Source organism: Myotis brandtii, unplaced genomic scaffold (assembly GCF_000412655.1).
Source record: "Myotis brandtii unplaced genomic scaffold, ASM41265v1 scaffold133, whole genome shotgun sequence".
NCBI classification, from domain to species: Eukaryota; Metazoa; Chordata; class Mammalia; order Chiroptera; family Vespertilionidae; genus Myotis; species Myotis brandtii.
Genome location: NW_005354718.1, coordinates 1,147,135 through 1,171,122, shown reverse-complemented (window position 1 = coordinate 1,171,122; position 23,988 = coordinate 1,147,135).

Genomic DNA, 23,988 nt, shown 5'->3' with positions numbered 1-23,988 from the left:
TCCTCCAGTGGCCTCAGAGACAGCAGGAAAGGAAGAGTAGGACAGATGCCGGGTGGGAACTGGGGGACTGAACTGGTTGGTGAGCATAAGAGCTCTGGAAAACACCCAGATGACCTGGGGGACGCTTTGAAAAGGGAGCTGATTCAGGGCTTCATATATCATTGTACAAATTATGCCATGCCTCAGAGTGCTTGACCAGAGGCACAAATGGGGACACTTTTCCCTGCTTTGCTCACTCAGAGGAGGCATCTTCAAAAGTTTACCCTGGCCGGGTAGCTCTGTTGGTTAGAGTGTCATTCCGATATGCCAAGGTTGCGGTTCAATCCCTGATCAGGGCACATACAAGAATCAACCAATGAATGCATAAATAAGTGGAACAACAAGTCCATCATTCTCTCTCTGTCTCTCTCAAATCAATAAAATAAATTTTTTTAAAGTTAATCTATCCAAAGGGGCCTCCTTTTTCTAACTCACACAAAGCTCTGTGTGTGCGAACTGTGGCGGTCCTGTGGGAGAGCCAGTGCACTGTTCATCACCCTGTTCCTGTGGCTCCATAGCAGCGAAGCCCGAGGAAACGAGTTACATACTGGTCTATCCCTGTTTAAGGAGGTGGTGATCCCATAACTGAACAGCATTTGGGATGGCTCCTGGCCGAACCAACCAATGTGGGAAAGCTGACAGGAGGATGGAGTATCTGGGGGGTGGGTATGTCTGGGCTCCCATTGCTTCCTCGCTCAGACGTTGCCTCCTGGGACCTGGTGCAGACTGTGGAAAGTTTGCTTCTGACATTCTGAGGGGCCCAGCCGTGGGAGGTATTCCTGCAGATCTGGGCTCTGCATTGCTTTTCCAAGGAAAGGCCAGAGGTCAGAGGCCCCCAGGCTGGGAGAGGGTGAGGCGATTGGAAGCAACTTAGTTTGGCTGACTGTGGGAGCCAAGCATGGAGATGTTTGGATTGCACAGTGAGAAGCTGACCATGGCTAGATGTGAGATGACTCAGAGAAGAATTATGTGAGGTAACAAGCTATTTGGCCTCTGTTCCCACCTCTACCCTCTACCCTCTACCCTAAAGGCTGTTCTTTTTTGGCCTTGTCTGGAGGTTTGGATCTTCCCCAGGATTAGCCAACATTATTCCTTTCTTAAAACAATTCTGAGACTGCGGGCAGGGGAAACCTGAATGTGGGACCCTTGAGCAGTGTTAGAGGAACTCTTCACATTGCAGATTCCCAGGCTCACTCTTGGGCTTGATCAGGCCAGCAATGGTAACTCCAGTCTCTGGAGCCAGGACAGAACCACACAGCTTTTCTTCTGCACAGAGGTCTTCGGAACACACCGTCTGTGGGAAGTTTCTATGCCTTTCTTCCAACACAGGCCCCCAAATTGAAGCGGGGAGCCCAGCCGGCATGGCTCAGTAGTTGAATGTCGACCTGTGAACTGGGAGGTTGCGGTTCTATTCCTGGTGAGGACACATATCCAGGTTTCAGGCTCAATCCCCAGTGTGGGGTGTGCAGGAGGCAGCCGATCAATGATTCTCATCATTGATGTTTCTATCTCTTTCTCCCTCTCCCTTCTTCTCTGAAATCAATTAAAGAACAAACAACAACAAAAAACCTAAAGTGGGAAGAAAATCCAGAGACAGGCAGAGTTAGAAAACATCATCTCCTAATAAAAGACAGAATCTGATCCTGTTTCTGATTTTCCATCCAAGCCCCTTGGCAGGAGTTAGGAAAGGTAGTGGGCATGCCGTGAGAAGAGGCCGGGAGGTAGCCAGCTAAGGTCCCTGTGTTCTCACCAGGGGAGCTGTGGTATTGGGAGGCTGCCTTCTGCCAACTGGGAGAAGTGTGCCCCGACAGAGTCCCTACGGAGTTGTCACGGGGAAGATCCTGCCACACAGACAGGTTTGAGAGAGGCTCACCCCTCCCATCCGCGGGCTGTAGTTTCCTCCTCAACGGCAAGAGAAATTGGACCTGCAGGCTCCTTCCAGCAGTCAAAGGCTGGTTCCACTGTTTCATCCTGCATCCCTCATGGAAGTGTAGAGCCCCGAGGCAGGGCGTGGCAGTTCTTGCTCATTATGGGATTCCCAGGACCTGACTAACTGACGGAAGTGAACAATAGAGAATAGCTAGCACGTGACCTATTAGACCAAGCACTCTAGGAGGTCATTCGTCCACTCAACAATATTCATTTATTGAATATTTTATGTCAGGTGCTGTGCCTGACACCAGGGGTATAAAGATGAAAAAAAAAAAAAAGCACAAGTCCTGTGCTCAAGAAAAGCAATTTATAACATGGTAGCTTATGAGCTATAACCCCACATGTACCTAGAATTTGGCAGCCCTTCCCCCACCTAAGCCTGGGGGCTGAGAGAAGGGAGGTCTCAGAAAGTGCTTCCAAAAAGGGATCTTGAAAAATGATTAGGAGTTACTAGAAGGAGAGGGATGGCTTTCCAGGCAAAAGAAACAGCATATCTAATACAGCAGTGGTTCTCAACCTCCCTAATGCCGAGACCCTTTAATACAGTTCCTCATGTTGTGGTGACCCCCAACCATAAAATTATTTTCGTTGCTACTTCATAACTGTAATTTTGCTACTGTTGTGAATCGTCATGTAAATATCTGATATGCAGGATGTATTTTCATTGTTACAAATTGAACATAATTAAAGCATAGTGATTAATCACAAAAACAATATGTAATTATATATGTGTTTTCCGATGGTCTTAGGCGACCCCTGTGAAAGGGTCGTTCGACCCCCAAAGGGGTCTCGACCCACAGGTTGAGAACCGCTGTTCTAGTGCAACTCTCTCAAGTGACAGACTCAGAACCGAGGTTCAGATAAGTTATTTGCCCAAAGTTGCACAGCATATTGGGGCTAAAATTGAGAGCACAACCCAACTCCCATTCCTTTATTCAGTCAGTCACTCAGTCAACATATCCTTTTTGGGCATTTGCTATCACATGCCAGGTGCTACTGGGCAATGGGCGCACAAATAAGATGAGAGTCTTGTCCCAGGTCACTGATAAAGAGAGAGATGTTAAAGTCACCGGGTATCCTTTACTTCACTTGTCTGCCAGGAAGTTAGATGTGAAATGTTGTGTGCAGTTACAATAATTACCCTTAATGCACATTTTCTGGAAAAACTGTCACCCCATTTTTATTATACGCCTTTTACTCATTTATCCCTGTTTGCATAATTCTATCATTTCTTTGTTATTTACTATAAGTTGTCTCAAATTATTTTTGGAAATAAGTGGAGTGTCAACAATACGGGTTAACATACTTATTTCAGTAAGGATTAGGTTTGGCCGTGGGTAATGGATACTCGAAATAACCATGGCTTCAACAAGACAGGCTGTCTCTTACGTGACTGTCGGGGGTAGGCCCGCCATGCCCAGCATGGTGGCTCTGCTCCACAAGTCCTCAGGAGAACAGGGGTCCTCGGGGTGCTTGCCTGCTAGCTGCAACCAGCCCTGTTGTTAATTATCTGCCAAGAGCTAAATGAAGGACCCCTGAGCAGAGGCACCAGCCCCAGGCCTCACCCAGCACAAATCCCCGGAGCTCCAGCTCCACCATATCTGCTGTAGGATGGGCCCTCCCTGAGGCCCATGGATCCTTTGGACGCCTGAATCCCAGGAACACTGGGGCTTGGATGAAGTTTGCCTCCCACCTTGGGGAACAGAATGTGATAGTGGGGAAAGGGAGGAGTTGAGTTGGGGCCCCAGTCAGTTGCCATGGGAGGAGGAAAATGTGCTTCTTCAGAGGCAAAGGCCCAGACTCGGGCCCCATGGGAAGGCAAGTCTGGTGTGTAATTCCTTGGAGTGTGACCTCCTCACAGGCCTGTAGCTGAACTGGACTAGAGCCAGTCCCTGGGTATAGGAGAATATCCGGCAATGTTATAAGTCAGCGGTTCTCAACCTGTGGGTCGCGACCCCTTGGGGGTCGAATGACCCTTTCACAGGGGTCGCCTAAGACCATCAGAAAACACATATATAATTACATATTGTTTTTGTGATGACTCACTATGCTTTAATTATGTTCAATTTGTAACAATGAAAATACATCCTGCATATCAGATATTTACATTACAATTCATAACAGTAGCAAAATTACAGTTATGAAGTAGCAACGAAAATAATTTTATGGTTGGGGGGTCACCACAACATGAGGAACTGTATTAAAGGGTTGCGGCATTAGGAAGGTTGAGAACCACTGTTATAAGTAGTTGATGAATAGTGTGATTGTAGTTTTAATTGCAATTGATTACCTTATCTTGGCTTAGTGTCCTGGCTTCCTAATTTCTGTTGTCTCCCTGGAATCCCTCCTCCCTTCCCAGGGGGAAAAGTCTAACATCATTGTGCAAATATCCAGGAAGTGTGTGCACTGTCCTAAGCCCTGCTCCTCTCTGGTGAGGGACTTTGAGTCAGCTTTACGGCAAGCCTGGCTGGGGCTTGGGTGCAGTCAAAGGCCATCTCCCATCTTGGGTCAGCCCCAGAGTGCTTCCTGGCCCCCTCTCGACCCTTCCAGAGCTGCCCCACGGTCAGGCTGAGCCTCCCAAGCTCCCCACAGTCCTGAACCCAGGCCCCTACTCCTTCTGTGCTGGATCGTGGGGTCACATCTAGAACCATCAGAGTGGAGCAGCAGCAGGGTAGGGAGACACCATGGGGGCAGGCAGGGCTCAGCCCCCCACCCTCAGCCTTTGCAGTCAGAGACTGGCAGCTATGCCAGAGTGACTATAGGAGTAGTTATGTAAAGCAATAGTAGTGATGGATAATAAAAGGAGGAACTTTTAATAATTATTCTTGGATAACATTATATGCTGGGACTGTCTAGGCCAGTGGTCGGCAAACTGCGGCTCTCGAGCCACATGCGGCTCTTTGGCCCCTTGAGTGTGGCTCTTCCACAAAATACCACGTGTGGGCGCGCACGTACAGTGCAATTGAAACTTCGTGGCCCATGCGCAGAAGTCGGTTTTCGGCCTGGGCGAGTCTATTTTGAAGAAGTACTGTTGATATTTGGCTCTGTTGACTAATGAGTTTGCCGACCACTGGTCTAGGCTAACTCGGACACACAGCCTTCCTAATTCTAAGGGTGGTAGGTACCCATTGGGCCCCACTCCCACTAGGCCTCCCTCATGCCAGGGGTTAAATCCAGGTTAACTTCCACTGTTTTCAGCAGCCAAGGGTGGGCCCTCCTTGTGGTTCTACTACTTGGGACTGAATCACCAGACACAGAGTCCTGCCTTCTGGTTTCTGAAGATGCCCCAAAGCTGACAAACCAGCCCTCCTCGCCTACGCACCCCCCCTCCCCCCGGAGGGGATGTGCCTCTCTTCTCTTTGTTCCTCACGCCTGGCTGAGCACAGGCAGGATTCTCTGAGGGCTGTGGAGCTGTCTGTCCATGTGGGGATCTCAGCTCCAGGAAAAGGGAGGCATGGTGGGCTGTTCCAGAGAGCACTGGGTCCACATCTGAGTTTGTTGTAATTTTTTTTTTTCCCTTAAAAAGAAGGTGTTGGGCCCAAGGAAGTAACTTCCAGCTCTAAAATCTCATGATTGTGTGAGGTTCCTGCCCTGAGTGACAAGCCTGACATTGATCAGCCTTGGCCCTTAGGGCTGGTGTTAGATGTAAGGTTGTACTGAAATCTGCACTCCTTCAAAGCGGGCCTGATTCAAAAGAAGCAAGCAGGGCTCCCGCTTAGCAATGACAAGAACTCAAGACTAACTAACCCACAGGGAGTTATACTCCTTCTGGCTGCTTGGTACACTTTGCTTCGTTCTCCTTTACAAGAAGGGCCCACACCTGGGTCCTCCTGGGCCTCCCTCTGATGCACTTCTAGCTGTTTCTCAGAGGTTCCCCACAGCTGGTCATGGGCCTTCTTTGCTTATGAGAAAACATCTCCACTAGCCAGTCCAAGATGGCGGTCTCTTTCCTTCCAGCAATTTCCATCAGAACAGAGATAGAGAAAGTGAGGATCCCAGTAGCACATTTGCCTGGATTATACAGACGTTGGTTTCATCCACTCTTCTCCGAGTTTTTGTGTCTCCCCATCTCTACCCCTTCCCCAGCTCACTCTTTTGTCAAATCCTCTTAGATGTTAAATCTGTCTAGTGGTTTGAGGTTTGAAATCTACAAAAATCTTGCACTTTTTGATCGAAACCAATGAAATCCTCTCTCTGCTGTGCTTTCTTCTGTGTCTCTATTATGGCACTTCTCACCCTCACAGGCTATGTTGTCTGGATTTACCGTAAAGGAAAGTGAGGGCAAGGACCTTGTCTTTTTCATCTTTGAATCCTCTCCAGCCTTGCTAATCCAAGTGTGGTTCACATTATCTAAGATCTCCAGGTGATGGATTAAGGTTTGAGCAACTCTGGCCTAGGCATTCAGCACAGGACTCTTCCAATGTTGGCTGGAGCCAGGAAGTAGGTATACACTATGGATGGTTAGAGGCAATACACTTTTGAAATGACATGTTTTATGGGTCTGTCTTACTGTTCCTGTTAAATCACAGCAAGGAAAAAACCCATGGGAGGAGGTTTTGGCTGAATGTTACCACAGAGAAGCTGGAACACTTCCAGCAGGGGAAGCTACAGCCCCTTTCTCCAAGGCTTGCTTCTAGCAACAGCTGCATCTTAACAGGGCCTCTGGATTCTCCAAAAGAGAGATTACAACGGTGGGATCTGCAAGTCTCAGGAAAGGCTATGGGAACCCAGAGGTTTGGGGACTCTTCTCACACCATCCCATATTGGCAGCTGCCATCTTGGCCTAAATGTGGACAGTCTTGTGAATAAAGAAAGTAGCTTGTAGCAATGCCATGTGTGTGGCTCGGGCCTGAGGGTTATGCAGGATCTAGAGACCTTACCCCGGGTTGGCTCTGTCCTCCAGACACCAGGTAACTAATGGCCTAAGGCAGTGGTCGGCAAACTGCGGCTCGAGAGCCACATGCGGCTCTTTGGCCCCTTGAGTGTGGCCACGAAGTTTCAATCGCACTGTACGTGCGCGCCTGCACGTGGTATTTTGTGGAAGAGCCACACTCAAGGGGCCACAGTTTGCCGACCACTGGCCTAAGGGCACAGACTTCCTTGAGTGTGGAATTTGGGGCCAGAGGTCTAGGGCCTAGACCAGTGATGGCGAACCTTTTGAGCTCGGCGTGTCAGCATTTTGAAAAACCCTAACTTAATTCTGGTGCCGTGTCACATATAGAATTTTTTTTTGTATTTGCAACCATAGTAAACCAAAGACATATATTTGATATTTATTTTGTATATTTAAATGCCATTTAACAAAGAAAAATCAACCAAAAAAATGAGTTCGCGTGTCAGCTCTGACACACGTGTCATAGGTTCGCCATCACTGGCTAGAGACTCTAGGCAATCCAGCCTAACCTGGCAGGCTCAGGCCCAGCTGTGGGTGCTGCCATACGAGCTGTCCTCTTCTACTTCCTCCAGGCACTGCCTGGCTTCTGGGGCAGAGTTCTGAGTGACAGCTCATTAGATGCAGAGAGCCAGTAGAAATTCAAACTTTAGAACAATCTGTCTGGCTTTGTCCCGGAGCCAGGCTGGTCAGTAATGACCAGAGAACAAAGGGTTCCACAGATATGGAAAGAAAACAGCATGAAACTTTAATGGTGTATTTTAAAGGCAGGTGTAATGGATCTGGGCCAAATTCCTCCACACTCCCAAGTCTGCTCCCCTGCCTTCCTTCCTGGAGATTTATTTTTCCTTACAAGTCTCCATGCTGCTGGCATGCTCCTGTATGCCTGCTCCACTGTAGCTACTATGCAGATTCTCTTGAGGGGTGGGCACTGCCAAAAGGTCTGTGCCCAGCAGGCCCCTGCTTCCCTCTCTGCAGCCTGAGGATCGCGTGGGTGCTCATGTCCACCCCAACTCAGAGCTTTCAGGAGGGAGTCATGAGCCATGGCCTCCCCTGGATCTGGAGGGAGAAGGGAGGGCAGTTGGAGCTGGATCTGGAGGGGAAAAGAGGAAGTTGGGAGGGCAGAGAGATCAAGAGAGAACACTAGGCTTCTGTGACACTGGTTTCTGGCCCTCATTTCAAGGAGGCCCCAGAGCAGTAGCTGCTTCTGGGCTGCAAGCACTGTCCTGCCCTGCCCTGTGGTCATGCCACCTGCTTCCCATTGGCCAGCTTGTAATATTGGGGTTGATTGCAATCACCACTGGGAGCCCTAATTAATTCACTGTGCATATTTGCTTCTAACTGTATGCAAATATACGCAACTAAGCACAACATTTGTGGCTATCCCAAGAGGCCTGGTGCTATTTTTGTTCAGATTCCCAAGCTGGGATTGTGGGGTTTGTATGGGCATTCCAGAGGACTGGGGGCATTTATAGGTTGGGACCATTTCCTTTTTAAAGAAAACAACTCATTTTTCCTCTACTTCCTTTTCTTCTTTCTTTTAGAAATTCAGCCCTAGACTCTGAGAGAATGAAGAAATGTGAACCCAAACCCAAAAATGAAAGCCAGGAAGAAAGCCCCAAGCCCTCCTGGGATTGGGCACAGTCTGGGAGGCACTGTCTCTCCTGTGAAGAAACAAGGGTCACACGATTGTCTTATTTTTTACAATAATAATTTTAGGGTTAACATAAACTTTCTGTTCTGCTATTTGAGTGTTTAAGTTATGTACTGGGAATATAAATCGAGGGTTTGCTGTAGCCTCCGCTGGGGAATTATTAGAGAAGTATTTAACATGTAAGTCTCACCCTGTCTTAATTAGCAATAGCTCGGAAGGACACAGACAGTGAGCAGCAGGGACACTGGTGGCTCTGGAGGGGGGCGCCACAGAGAAGGCTTGGACAGCTAACCCATCATACCTCTGAAACTAATATCTCCTGAGCATCTATGTGGTTGGCCCATGCTAAGGACTTGCACGTTTTGTCACCTGGTCTAATCCCCAGAAGCAGATGAAGAAACTGGGACTCAAAGAAGTAAAGTATTTTATAAGGGGCACAGCAGGATTTCCATCTATATGAGGATTCCAAGCCCACCCTTCTTCCACTGCTGGCTACTTCCCTGAAACAGCCTGTAGCAGAGGAAGCACCTGCTTTCCTGGCCAACACAACCAAGGGGCCTGGTGGCTATTCTCCTGAACTCAGGCCAGAAGCTACTGCTCCTAAAGGTGTCATTTTGCACAACCGCTTACACAGGAGGGCACGTGGGCCCTAGGTTACGCTGGCTTCCATTTCACTTTTATGCTTTGCTAAGCTCCACACCAACTTCTCTTTCTGTCTAAGAAATTGTCCTGGACTTTGGAGGCACCAAAGACACGCCGGGTTGGGCAGGGTGCAGCCAGTGTGCATGCTGTGGGCACTGCGTCTGGGACAGTCTGGGTCAAGGCAGGATTGGGGCTGATGAAGGATCTTTCTTGTTTCTGGAATAAGTGAAGTGTTTGGGTGACACGAGACCCTCTTGTGTTGAAGGCAGACGCCTCCTTGTCCTCCAGAGGGAATTTAACTGCGTGATTAGAAATGAACAGCAGGCCCACGCTCTCCGTGTCTGTTCCCTGGGATGACAGTCCACCTGGGAGCAGGATGCATTGTTCCATGACCCCCAGCTCAACCTCAGGTTCCGAAAGAGGCTCCATTTCCTCCTGTGTCTCTCTTCCTGTAGGGCAGATTTGGGAGAAGGGGCATAAAATGGAGAAGGGGTATTTTAGGGCCTTTTACGTAACCTGCTTTAGTTAATTTATTAATTTTAAAGTTTGAATCTTCTTCTCTTCCTCTTGTTAATGCAAAACTCTACCTAGAGCAGCAGTCGCCAACCGGTGGTCCACGGATCACTGGTGGTCCGTGAGGTCCAAAAGGTTGGCAACCGCTGCACTAGAGCATCATTCCGCGATATGCCAAGGTTGCAGGTTTGATCTCCCATCAGGGCACATTCAAGAAGCAACCAATGAATGAATCAACAAGTGAAACAACAATTTCTCTCCCAAAAATCAATCGATAAATAAAAAAAGTTTTTAAAGATAGAGATTATATAGTATTGTGAAGTGCTTTGAGTTGGACCTGGTTCAAAACCCAACTCGACATTTAAAATGTGACCACAAACAAGACAGCCTTCTGAGCCCCAGATTCCTAACCTGTAAAATCATCATATAGCATTCAGCATAAGGCCTGGAAAATAGTTAACAAGGGTACAATAAATATGAATGGTATTTAGCAAAGATGATTCTTCTAGGAAGAGCTTTCTATTTCTCTCCCAAAGGCCAAAGGGGAGCAAAGGATACTACATGTTCCCTCCATGCCAAAATGTGAATAATTCTAAAGAAACCATGAACTTCTATACTGCATTTGGGTTCATAATTACAAATTACATGTTATATAAGTGAAATTTACAATAACATTTAGTCATGATTAACATGACTTGGAGGGTTCTGTCCCCCCAAAATATTTACTTCTGGTAAACATTTGGTTTGTCCTAACATTGAATTCAATTTACCACACATTTATGACTATGGAGACAGCAACTATGCCAGAGTCAAATAACAAAAGTGCCTATTTTTGGAAGAGTTCAGTCTCAAGGATATCTATATATATAAAAGGCAAATATGCAAAGTGTCCCCTTGGGAGTTCGACTGGGAGAATGACCGAACAACCGGTCGCTATGACATGTGCTGACCACCCAGGGTTGCGCGGGGAACATGGCAGGCAGCAGGCAGCAGAACTTGGAACGTGGTGGGTGTCGGCTGCGGCAGGATGGTGGAGCAGGTGAGCAGGGGTGCCAGACAGAACCGGTGCCTGGATCTGGTCCCAATCACTCAGCGTCATCAGCGAGTGTGAGCGGGGCTGGAGCCATCAGCATGTGGGAGCAGCAGTGGCAGGCGAGGCTGTTGGCAGACAGGGGACCAAGGATGCAGTGGGAGGGGCCAGGTAGGGGCATGGAGGATGGGCCAAGACACCCCCCCTATGCCCACCACAGCCTCATGGCCCACAGTTCCTTTCAAGGTGCACAAATTCGTGCACTGGGCCCCTAGTGTATATATAAAACCAAAAGCAAATAAATACAAACAATAATAAGTAATAGGAAAGAATAGGGAAGGGTTAGCAAAGGCAGGCTTTCTAGAGCAGTGGTTGCCAACCGGTGGTCAACGGACCACTGGTGGTCCATGAGGTCTGGAAGGTTGGCAACCGCTGGTTTAAGAAAACCTTTGAGGTATAGTCCCAAACCCCAGATGTACATTTGAATAAGCTGGGGAGCTTTAGAAAACTCTAAGCCGGTCTGGATCCCATCCCTAGAGATTCTAATTGGTCTAATTGTGGAAAGCATGGGCATTAGGTTTTTTTTTAAAGCTCCCAGGTAATTCTAATGTGCAGCAACATTTAGAACCACTGCATTCCAATCACCTGGCAGCCTTATTAAAACAGATTACTGGGCCCCACCCTCTGAGTTTCTGAGTCGGTAGGTCTGGCAAGGAGAGCAAGAATTTGCATTTCTAACAAGTCCCAGGTGATGCTGATACTGCTGGACCAGGCACCACCCTTTGAAAACCACTGTTCTAGACTGACACTTAGGTGAAGGCAACTGTTAATTATTACTACAATTTATCGAGTGCTTACCATATATCAGGCACTTTGGTATCAAAGACTTTACATATTATAGTGTCATTTATTCCTATCATAGCCTGTATAGTATGATCTTTTAAGTAAAATATATGCTGTTTTTATAATGCTATACTTATTTTGTATGTGCTAGATTTTACTCCCGACTAGAACATGTGCCTTCTGAAAGTAGGGCCAATGATTTTTTTCACTCTTCTTCTGGATTTTCTTCCCCTACCCTACACTTGGCACACAGTGCTTGTCACATAGTAATAACTATGATTTGTTGAGCATCTGCTATGTACCCAAAGCACTCCACTAGGTGCTTTGCTTAGTTTATTACACTTTCTACTCCCCAACAACCACATCAGGAGAGTGCTATCATTATTTCCACCTGACAGGTGATGTAACTAAGTTCAGAGAAGTTAATTTACTAGTCCCATATCACCAGCAGGTGCCAATATTGGGATTTTAATCCCCATTTGTCTGACTCCAAAACCTTTGTTCTTTTTTTAAAAAAATATATTTTATTGATTTTTTTACAGAGAGGAAGGGAGAGGGATAGAGAGTTAGAAACATCGATGAGAGAAACATCTATCAGCCGCCTACTGCTCACTCCCCACTGGGGATTGCCCGCAACCAAGGTACATGCCCTTGACCGGAATCGAACCTGGGACTCTTGAGTCCGCAGGCCGACGTTCTATCCACTGAGCCAAACCAGCCAGGGACAAAACCTTTGTTCTTACCCTGTTATTCTGGCTTCTTAATTGTGTCACAGTATTAGCTCTGGCCACCTAACTGAATCCTCAAGGAGTCCTGGCTGCTTTTGTAATGGCCCTTGGGCATGACTGAAGTGGGAAAGAGGGGCGGGGATGCTGGCTCCCAAGGGCTCTTAGTCCCTGCAGATTTTATCTTCCCAAACCACAATACTTGGCACATAGTTGATGCACAGTAAATATTTACAGGCGTACTTGGAGATACTGTGGGTTTGGTTCCAGACCACCAAGATAAAGCAAAGTGTAATCTTTTTGTTGGTAGATGGTCTTGCCTGCAATTTGTAAAAAACACGCCTGTGAAGAGCAATAAAGCAAAGCACAATAAAACGAGGTATGCCTGTATTTAATAGAATAGCATTGACTGTATCTTATATTATAGCACTTGGTTATATACTGTTTTGCATTAAATGTCCTCTATTCCTTCTTCTGTGTAAATTGTGCCTCCTTAAAAGACGAAGACAACAAATGATTGGCAAGCTGATGGCAGCAATACATGAAAAGGATTATACACCACACAGAATTTTTCCTAAGATTGCAAAGTTAATTTAATATATAAAATTAATCAATATAATACCCAATATCAATAAAATAAAGGACAAAATCAAATGATCTTCCTAATCAACAAAGAATAAACATTTGACAAAATCCAACATGTTTTCATGATAAAAACACTCAATAAATTAGGAATACAAGGGAACTTCCTAAACCTGAAAAAGGGCATCTACCAAAACTCCCACAGCTAACATCATACTTAATAGAGAAAGACTGAAAGTTTTTTCTCTAAGATCAGGAACAAGACAAGAATATTTACTCTTGTCACTCTGTGCAGCATTGCACGGAAGGTTCTAGCTTGGGCAGTTAGGCAAGAAAAAGTAATAAAAGGTATGCAGTCTGGAAAGACTATCTCTCTTTGCAGATGACCTGATCTTGTACATAGTAAAGCCTTAGGAATCTTCAAAAAGAAAAAAACAGCACTATTTGACTAGTAAATGAATTCAGCAAAATTAGAGAGTAACAGGTCAATATACAAAAATTAACTGTATTTCAATACTCTAGCAATAAGCAATCTGAAAATAAAATTAAGAAAACAATTATATTTACAGTAGCACCTAAATCAATAAAATACTTAATACATTTTTTCCAAAGATTTTTAATATTTTTTTTATTGATTACAGAGAGGAAGGGAGAGGGAGAGAGAGATAGAAACATCAATGTTGAGAGAGAATCATAGACCGGCTGCTTCCTGCACGCCCCGCACTGGGGATTGAATCTACAACCTGGGCAAGTGTCCTTGGCTGAAATCAAACCCGGGACCCTTCAGTCTGCAGGCTGATGCTCTATCCACTGAGCAAAACCAGTTAGGGCTTCAAAGATTTTTTAAAAATATATTTTTATTGATTTCAGAGAGTAAGGGAGAGGGAGATATAGAAACATCATGATGCGAGAGAATCATTGATCAGCTGCCTCCTGCATGCCCTCTACTGGGAATCAAACCCACAACCGTTTGATACATGGGACAATGCCCAACCAACTGAGCAACACCAGCCAGGACAATAATACATTTTAAAATGATGTGCAAGATGTGTATGCTGAAAACTATGAGGCATTGTTGAGAGAAATTAAAGAAGATCTAAATACATGGGAAGACATCCCATGTCATGAAATAGAAGACTTAATCTTGTTCAGATGGCAATACTCCCTAATTGATTTACAGAGTCAGTATAATACCAATCAAAATTTTAGCTGGCTTTTTTTTTTTTTTTGCAGAAATTGAAAATGGATCCTAAAATTCACATGGAAATGCAAGGGACCAAAAATATCCAAATGATCTTGAAAATCAAAACAAAGTTGGAGGACTCACACTTCCCAATTTCAAAAGTTACTATACGGCTACAATAATCAAAACAGCATGGTACTGGTATAAAGGATAGATATATAGATTAAATGAATAGGATTGAGAGGCCAGAAATAATCCCTCACATATATGGTCAATTGATTTTTAAAAGGCTACCAAGACCATTCAATGGGGCAAAATACTCTTTTCAACAAATGGTGCTATGACCACTAGATATCCACACACAAGATAATGAACTTGAACCCCTTTATACCATACAAAAAAAATTAGCTAAAAATGGAACATAGGCCTAAATTTAAGAGCTAAAACTGTAAAACTCTTAGAAGAAAACATGAGTAAATCTTTGTGACTTGGGTTAAATAATGGTTTCTTAGATAAGACACCAAAAGCAAAAGTGACATAAGAAAGAATAGACAATATGAATAATGTTAAAATTAACTTTTTGCTGCAAATGACATCATTAAGACAACAACAACAACAAAAAAAGACAACTAATAGAACAGGAGAAAATATTTGCATATTGTGCATCTGCTGAGAGATTTGAATCCAAAATGTATATAGAGTTCTTACAACACATAATAAAAAGACATATAATTAAATGTTTAAATGGGCAAAGATTTGAGTAGGCATTCTTCAAAGATATACAAATAGTCAATAAGTCCATGCAAAGATACTTCACAGCATTAGTCATTAAGTAAATGCAAGTCAAACTCAAATGATTCTTGCCTGGCCAGCTTGGCTCGGTGATCTGTGGACTGGGAGGTCACAGTCCGATTCCTGGTCAGGGCACATGCCTGCGGTTGCGGGCTTGATCCCTAGTGAGGGGTATGTAGGAGGCAGCCAATCGATGATTCTCACTCATCATTGATGTTTCTAGTTCTCTCTCCCTCTCCTGCCTCTCTGAAGTCAATGAAGATATATTTTAAAAGAACACTCACATGATTTTTCAAAAGATTAAACATAGTTACCATTTGACCCAGCAATTCCACTCATAGGTATATACTCAAAAGAGCAAAACAAACAAACAACAACAACAAAAGCCGGTGTTCAAATGAAAATCTGTACACAAATGTTCATATTCATAATAGCCAAGAGGTAGAAACAACTCAAATGTCCATCAACTGATGAACAGATAAACAAAATGTGACATATTCATATAATGGGATATTATTCAACCATAAAAAAAGAATGAAGTACTGGTAAATGCTATCACATGGATGAATCTTGAAAACATTAAGTGAAAGAAGTAAGTCACAAAAGACATTATAGTGTATGATTCCATTTATATGAAATGCCCAGAATGGGCAAATCTACAGAGACAGAAAGTAGATTAGTAGTTATTTGGGTTGGAGGAGGTTGGCAGAAATGAAGAGTGACTGCTAATGAATATGGGATTTCTTTTTGGGTTAATGAAAATGTTCTAAAATTGTGATGGTTAAAAAGTTCTGGAAATATATTTTTTTAATTTTGTTTTATTGCTTAAAGTATTACAAAGAGTATTACATATGACTCCTTTTCTTTTTTTCCCTTGACCTTACCCCGGCCTCCCCTACCCCCCAGTGTCTTGTGTCCATTGGTTATGCTTATATGCATGCATACAAGTCCTTCGGTTGATCTCTTACCTGCCTCCCCCACAACCCTCCCCGGCCTTCCCGCTGTAGTTTGACAGTCTGTTTGATGCTGCTCTGCCTCTGTATCTATTTTTGTTCATCAGTTTATAATGGTCTTTATTATCCATAAATGAGTGAGATCATGTGGTATTTTTCTTTCATTGACTGGCTTATTTCACTTAGCATAGTGCTTGAAAATATTTTAAAAACCATTATACTGTATACTTTAAATGGATGAATGTTATGGTAGGTGAATTATATCTCAAAAAAGACTATAAGGGCAGAAGGTGAGAAAGCAGGCAGGAGATGGCCTCCTTAACATTCCTAAAATGGTCTGGAGCACATAGTATGTTCTCAACAAATACTTAATTAAAGGAAATAGTTTATTTTCAGAGAAGTAATAAAGTGCATTAGAGAAGTTAAACCTATTAGGGATGTGTAGAAACAGGAATAGATCTCCATTGCCAAAGAACCAAAAGATATCAAATGAAACAAAGTCCCCAAAACATAAGACTAAATTATTCCTTAAAATCACATTTCAAAGACAATGACACAAATTTTAAGTACTAAAGAAATGGAGTGTAGAAGCTCTCAGCCTACAGGGTATATATGACAGAAATAAACATTTAAGCAAAACTTCCTTCCTGCAGACAAGGAAACTAGTAAACTCTAGGAATGCTTCCCAAAGACCTGCATTCTAAACCAAAGCACATCAAGAATCCATTTTCTCCTCCCCTCCAAGAGTTTATCTCCTCCAAAGGAATGGTGATGGTCACAGTCGATGACCTGTCTTGGAGCTGAAGTAAGCCAGGAAGTAGTATCTTCCTAAGGTCAATAAGAACTTATGCCAGGGACTTATACAGAGGTCAGTTTTGTATATTTTATATCCTCATTGTGAGAGGGGTCAGGGTGAAAAAAGGATTCCACTCTGAAGCATCCAGGTAATTTTGATATTTTTCTCCAGTTGTGAAATCCAGGATTGACCTCGATATTTGGTTTCTTCCTCACGAGTCCACTTAGCCTCCAAGGATGCTTAGGAGGCCACGAAACCTGGAATAGGCTCCATAACCTGGTCTGATTTGGAGGAAGAGCTCAGAATCTGTGCGGTCCCCTTTATTCCTGAAAGGTTTATTACATCTTGAACAGGTTTGATGACCCTCAGGAGAGAGCCCGAATGGCCCTATCATTACCCCGTTACACATTGCATTTTTGACATTTTTTTCAAACAAAGTAAACCAGTATTGTTAAGGCTGGGCTGGTCCTAAAAGAACAACTTGATATTTATTCAAATCACTGATTCAGGTGCCCTCACCCCTTCCAAGGAGTAAGTCAGCACTCTTAGTGGTGCAAAGAGCATCTCCGGGCTGGGAGAGACCCATCTATCGGCCGCTGGTTTCGTGTAGCTCTCTCTCTGAATGAAAAGACAGTGACAGCGCCACTCACAGAGCCATTTAAAGTGTCCCCCAGACTCAAGCAAACCATTTTCAAGTGGGGATGATAACTCCACATAGGATGACTTCCACTAAAATGTCGAGCATTTTATGAGCCCATAAAGGGCTGACCATTGCTGCTGTGGGCCAAGGTGAGCCCAGAGAGAGGTGGCAAATGCAGGAAAAAAAAAACACAGGGTAGGAAGAGAGATTAAAGAGATAAAGAGCGCTGCATGGGGGAGAGGGAGTAGGAAATTGGCAGAGAGAGAAAAGAAGCCCAGGTGGGCAGAAGAGAAACCACAGGGGTGAGGAGCTCTCCTCAGTTCCAGAAAACTCCACGGCTGTGTAGGGTGGGAAGCAAAGCCCAGTACAGTGTGTCTGCCAATCTAATGGGCTCCAGACACTACACCAGCGATATCCTGGCTGCGTTGGGAGGCTCTTCCTCTCGCTGACCCACCTGACAGCCGGACATGGCCCAGACATGCGGGTACTCATCCTTGAACAGCAGATGTGAAGTCATGGTGGCTGCCTGGGACTTGTCTCCTGCATTCAGGAGGACTTTTCCTCTGAGCCCACAGGATCTCAGTCCTTGGCTGGGAAAGCCCCTGCAGCCCCTCCTCCCCTCCCCCATCTGGCAGTGAAAAGGGATGAGGGGCCCCTGTTGGCCCTGTACACACCTCATCCAAGCGACAGACCACAGTCTCTTGTCCAGTCATGCACATTAGCCTCAACCCACAGCGTCAGGCAGGGGTAGAAGGTAAGGCCGTGGCTCATCACAGGCAAGGATAGAAGTAGGAACTGAAAATGTGCCCCAGAGCTGATGCTGGGCTGCGGACCGCTTCCTGCGGGTGATGCAATCGCATCTGCCACAGGTGGTGGTAGCTGTGGGAGTGTTTGCAACTGAGAGAGGCTGGAATTCACCTCGCTAGGTTGCCTCAGGCTTGGCCTTCCTGTTCTGGGGGCACAGGGGACATGGTGTTATTGATGGGGGAAGGGGAGTGAATTCTGCCTGTGGGGAAGGACTGGGTGTGCCTTCAAGGCAGTAGACGTAGGGGATGTGAGCAGCAGCTTTCGTGCCAGACAGATGTGGCCTCAAATCATAGTTCTGCTGCCGCTTGCCTTTCTTTAGAAATGTGACCTTAGTTTCCTTGAGTGTAAAATGGCACTGCCGGTGATAGCTCCTGCTTGGGGTTGTTTAGGGTTAAATGAGACACCTTTGGTCACATGTCTGGCATTCAGTAGGTGCTCAGCAGGTGGGAGTTGTTTGGATTATAGCCCAGGGACCTCAGGCAGGATTGGGATAAGAGGCTGGTGTTGCTCCAAAGTCCTAACCCCTGCCAAGCCAGACTGGTTGCCCAAGTTATGCCACCCCTGAATCTGTTGGGGCAAGGACATATATATGAGTATTGGAAAGTTATCTGATGAGAGCAGAGCTGGGAACTGTACCCAGATCTCCTGACATCTCGTCTAGAGTTCTTTCTCTTCGACCCGATGATGGGTGGGCTTTGGGAACAGGGAAGATGTGGGGCATCAAACATTTCCAGAATGTCTCTGCTTAAGGAAAGCCAAGACCATCTCGGGGAGGCCCAGCCTTCCTGGGAAGGCTGTTTACTCTTAGCTAGTCTAGTTGCAGCTCCCCCTGCCATACCTTCCTCCTGTCCCCAAGTTTCTCTGAGCTTGTGTGTAGGTGTGCATATGAGGGTTCATGTTTGGGAAGAAAGGATGTGAATACGCTCAAGGATCCCCCAGGGCCTGTATCTGCACCTCCTGTCCGTGGCGGGGAGCCTAGCACAGGGCAGGTGCTTAGTTAATGTTTAGTGAACTCACACCTAGAAGACTGAGCCTCTCGCTGCCAGATAGGAACCCTCTTCCACTTCAGGCCTTGGGGGCTGAGAGGTGGGCTGGGAAAGCCGATCCAACTCCCCTTCTCTGCCCGGGTCCTCTTGAACACCAGATTCAAAACCTGGGAGGCTCCAGGCCCAGAAGGGACCAGTCCCCAGCTCCTCCAGGGTGGTGGGTTTCCTTGATAGCAATCGGTCGTTCTCTGGCCTCAGCTTGACATTTCTGAGGTTTCCCTGACAATCCTAAGGAAAGTACGTACTGAAGTATTGATGTACCTTTATCCAGGAAAGAGGCTACATCCTGGGGGAGGTAGATTTAAAGGAAGAGTATTCTTACTGGATTTCTTCGTCTCTTAGCAGGATAGAGCCAACCTTCCCCCCATGGGCTAGGCATGCTGAGCCCTGGGCTGGGCAGGAAGTGGGGGAAAGTGGAGCTGAGGAGGCTCCACCCTTAGGGCCATGCTTGTAGTTTTTCTGTAAATTTGTCTCCAAAGACATAGTTCCATCATGTGCCACGCCTGGAGGGTGGACTGAGGGTACCAAGGCGTTGGTGGCATCACCTTTCCCTTCTAAGGGGAGGCTCTGCTGGTGAGAAGAAACTCAGGTAAAGCCAACCATTCCAAGTGGCAAACAATGTAACACGGGACATTCATGGCAAATCCTCCACTGAAGGTTTTTTCCACTCCCCAATACAGAACTCTTCATTTTTTAAAAGTGAAACTTATTTTAAAAATATGTTTTCTCTTGATTTTAGAGAGAGAGGAAGGGGAAGGGAGAGACAGAAACATCAATCAGCTCCTCCAGCATGCCTCCCATCGGGGACTGAGCCCAAAACCCGAAACCCAGGCATGTGCCCGACTAGGAATTGAACTGGCGACCTCTCTGTCCATGGGACGATGCTCAACAAACTGAGCCATAACAGCCGGGCTATTCATATTTTTTAAATGTGGAAATGTACGTTCATCCATTTGCTCACTCAGGAAATATTTATTGAATGTCCCCCAAAACAAAACTGAATATGTGCTGAATGTCATAATTCATGGATTTCACCTTGTCTTCTAGGTTCCACTGGGCTTTAGCATGGCGGCCTCAGTCTCCACAACTCTCCTTACATCCAGTTTTCTGAGTTCCCAAATGTTTTCTCTTTAGTACCTGCTTTTTCTATTTTAGTCTCACTGAACCAGTGATTGGCATGTAGTGAGCTCATTGACTGGGAAATCAAGTCTTTCCATTTGTTTATCCAATTAGCAGAAGCCAATGTCTGTCTGCAGTCTGTTCTGCTGTTTCTCTTTCTCTTTCTCTCTCTCTCTCTCTCTCTCTCTCTCTCTCTCACACCCTCCAGGAGAGAGGGACTAATTCCCATGCAGGCAGACGGAACCATGCACAGAGAGAATGAATTCACTCTGTTCGAGCAAGTCCAGCAAGGGATGGACACCCAGGTTCCTGGTCTCTCTTCCATTCAGGATCCCTCCTTGAGGGAGCTAAGAGGCGAGGGGGTCAAGCATTATGGGCTCCCCCACCACGACCCCCACCTTCCCCATAAATCAGTTTCCAATCTAACCCCTCCCTGGGGGTTGAGTTACAAACCTCAGTAACCCCAGGGCGGCCTGCCTGGTAATTCCTATTATTCAGCTGTCAGCTGGTTTTTAAAAAACCTCCCTTCCCAGTGATCCAGTTACCAGAGTTTTAGAGCCCATTCCTTGTCTCAGAGAGAAATCCTATAGCCAGGTGAAACAATGGAGAGGGCTCCTGCCTGCTGTCTACTGGGAGCTGGGTTTTCTCTTCTGCCGAAAGCGCTCCTCTTAACTCTTTGCATCCCTCCAAGGTTGTGGGGGAAGGTCGGCCTCCCTCTCCGGCCTGCACACTGATGCCGTTCAGAGCAACTGTGCCTTCCTCTGGGACCCTCCTTCTAGAGCCAGGGTCAGTTCGCAGAAGAGAAAACAAATTGGGGCAAGGGGTGGGGAGGTAGGGGGGAGAGAGTAAGGAAATTCTCCAAAATAAAGGCTGCTGCAGCTGCAGTGTGCATTTGCTCTGAGCCTAGTCAAAAGCCTAGGGTTCCTCCGTTCCTAGCGTGCTGCTGCTGGACAGGGGGCTCAGATCCCAGATCTCTAGCCCCGCAGGTCCTGGCTCTGCTGAGTCTGCCCTGTCCGGCAGGGGAGAAAGGGCCCAGAGGGAGGGGTCTGTTTTGACAGTGATGAGAGGTGGGGAGTGAGGCTCCTGACCTCCCTGACCCCTTTATCCCTGACAGTCTTTTCTGGTCCCTCTGGCTCAGAAGGCTGGGCCCCTGCTGCTTGACCTTAGAGGCTGATAACACAGGAGGCCAAGCCACCAGGTGTCCTTTAGAACTAGCCTGAGGGAGCAGCCTGGGAAAGCCTGGGAGAGAGGTCTTAGAAGAAATGTCACGAGAGGGTGTGACCCTCCCTTCATCTTGCAAACTGCCCAGACCCACTAAGATGATCCCCTCCCCAGCCCCATTACCCTACAATGATGATTTTTTAACCTTTTATAGGGTCACAGGCCCCTTTGGGAAACTGTTGTAAGCTATGGAGCCACCCCTCCAAAAATGTATGTGTGGATCCACCCAGAAGTTAGCCAGTGTTAGGGGTTCATAGATCCTAAAGCGGAGGAGACCCTGGTGAGTGTGACAAATACATGGACCCCAGGTGAACACCCTGCTCTCCCAGCTTCCTTGCCTTGGGGACCCAAACCCACCTGGTGAGGAAGCAGACAGAGCGTTAGCAGCTTGGGTGGGTCAGGAGAATTAGGACGATCCCTGCCCTTGGGGGCCTGTGCTGCCCCAGCGGACAGATTCAGAGCTGCTTCGTCCTTCAGTCCCACTCTTTACCCGAAGTCCTTCCCATCATCACAGTGGCCGGCCTGAAACACTGGCCCCGGAGGGAAGCCAATAGGAAGGGTGGGAGGAAGGAGTGGAAGGAGATCTGCATGGTGACCAGGAAGGCTCCCGAGAATCCTGCACAGAGGCTGGGTTGGTCTCCTCATCTCCCCACATGTGGCATGACAGGTTCCGACACTCCCTCTTGGCCAAGCCTCCTGGTAAAATAATATACCTCCTTTTGGCTCCAGCACCTCTTTTTTGGATGCCTGTCAACTCCTGGGGGGACTGGGCTGCTGGCCAGCTTGGAGTCTCCCGTCTTTCCCTTTTCCCTCTTCTCCATCCTTTTGGGACGGTGTTTTCTTACTCTAGCAACCATAGCCCTCACTATGCCCGGTTTGCTCTCTTTCAGGCAGCCTTGGAAGTTTCAGAGAGAAAGGGAGGAGAGAGAGATAGAAACATCAATGATGAGAGAGAATCATTGATCGGCTGCCTCCTGCTTGCCCCGCACTGGGGATCGAGCCTGCAACCCAGGCATGTGCCCTTGGCCAGAATCGAACCCGGGACCCTTCCGGTCCGCAGGCTGACTCTTTATCCATTGAGCCAAGCCGGCTAGGGCAAGGGACGGTGTTTTCTTACTCTAGCAACCATAGCCCTCACTATGCCCGGTTTGCTCTCTTTCAGGCAGCCTTGGAAGGAGCTAGGGAAAGAGTGGGTAGGAAAAGGGTATAAGATGACGTCAGGCTCCTCTGGGCTAAGGGTCCCGGCTCCGCTTAGATTTGTCTGAGTTTACAACCACCCGTCCCCCTGCCACTGGGGTCAGGCCCTATAATCGATCATCAGGTCTATTGCAGGGACTGGCTCCCTCTCATTCATTTCTGGCCCCTTCATTTATCTTTCCTAAAATTCAGGCTTGGCCAAGTCACTCATCTTCTATAAAATCTTGCTGGCTCCGCTTTGCCTCCAGAATAAGTACAGATTCCCCAACCTGGCATTCTAGGGACACCTCTGTACTCTGACTTACATCTACCTGTCCATGCCCGCCCTTCCTACATCCCCGTGTGCACCCAATGACCCCACCCTCTAGCCTGCCCCCAGGACAGATTCCCCAGCTTATTTATTCTGCTGCCCCCAGGCCTGGGCTGTTTTGTCTGGTTTTCCATATTGAAAAATTTCCCCATCCTTCAAGGCCTAACTCAACAGCCCTAAAGCCTTCCCGCCTTTGCATTCTGAATTTTTCTGCATCTCTAGCAGTCATTATCTCCAAAATCAACACATTTCCTCCTGCTTTCCATTATTTTCGGGTCTATCTCTCCGAGTAGATTGTAAGCTCCCTGAGGACAGACACCCGGTTTTTGGCACCTAACACAGTACCCCGCACAATACAGGTGCTCAATAAATGTTTGTGAACGTCCACAACTCCCTTACCGGTGGTATGCGATCTGCAGGACACTTGGCTCTCCTGGCAGCACCGGCAGCACCTCTGGATGCGGCCGTAAAAAGGACGCGTGTCACCTGCCCAAGCATCTCGCCTCTCCTCCGCCAGATGCTTAGTTTGTAAGGGTGCACGCCCAGCCAAGAAGAGGACCTGAGGGCCCCTTTGGATGTGTTTGATCTGAAAGCCACTCAGTAACAGCTTTAGACACATGTTCTCAGGCTTCCTATAGACTTGGGGCTGGAGTTTCTCCTGACGCGCTCGGCTCGGCAAGCGGAGGGTGCGTTGCCACCAGGCCAGGATCCGCGGGGACCCGCACCTGCACCCACCGGACGCCGCCAGCCGCGTCGGAAAGCTCTCAGCCTCCTCCTCCCCTCCCGGTCTGGAGCCGTATTTATTTAGCCCATTTCCGAGGAAGAACACAGAAGTCCCTTTGGCGCCCCCCCGCTCGTTCCTAATGGAAGGGTGAGTTCCCGGCGATTCCCGAGCTTGCGTGAGGAACAGAATCTGCGTGGCGGACGACGCGCCAATTGCGTTTCTGGCGCGGGTCAGAACTTTTGCTCGGCCCCTTGCAGTGTTTCCAAGGGTAGGTTCGTACATTCTTGACCGTCCCTGGCAGCCGCCCAGCCCGGGACCGGGGGCTCCGCTCGCCATTGGCCAGCCGTCG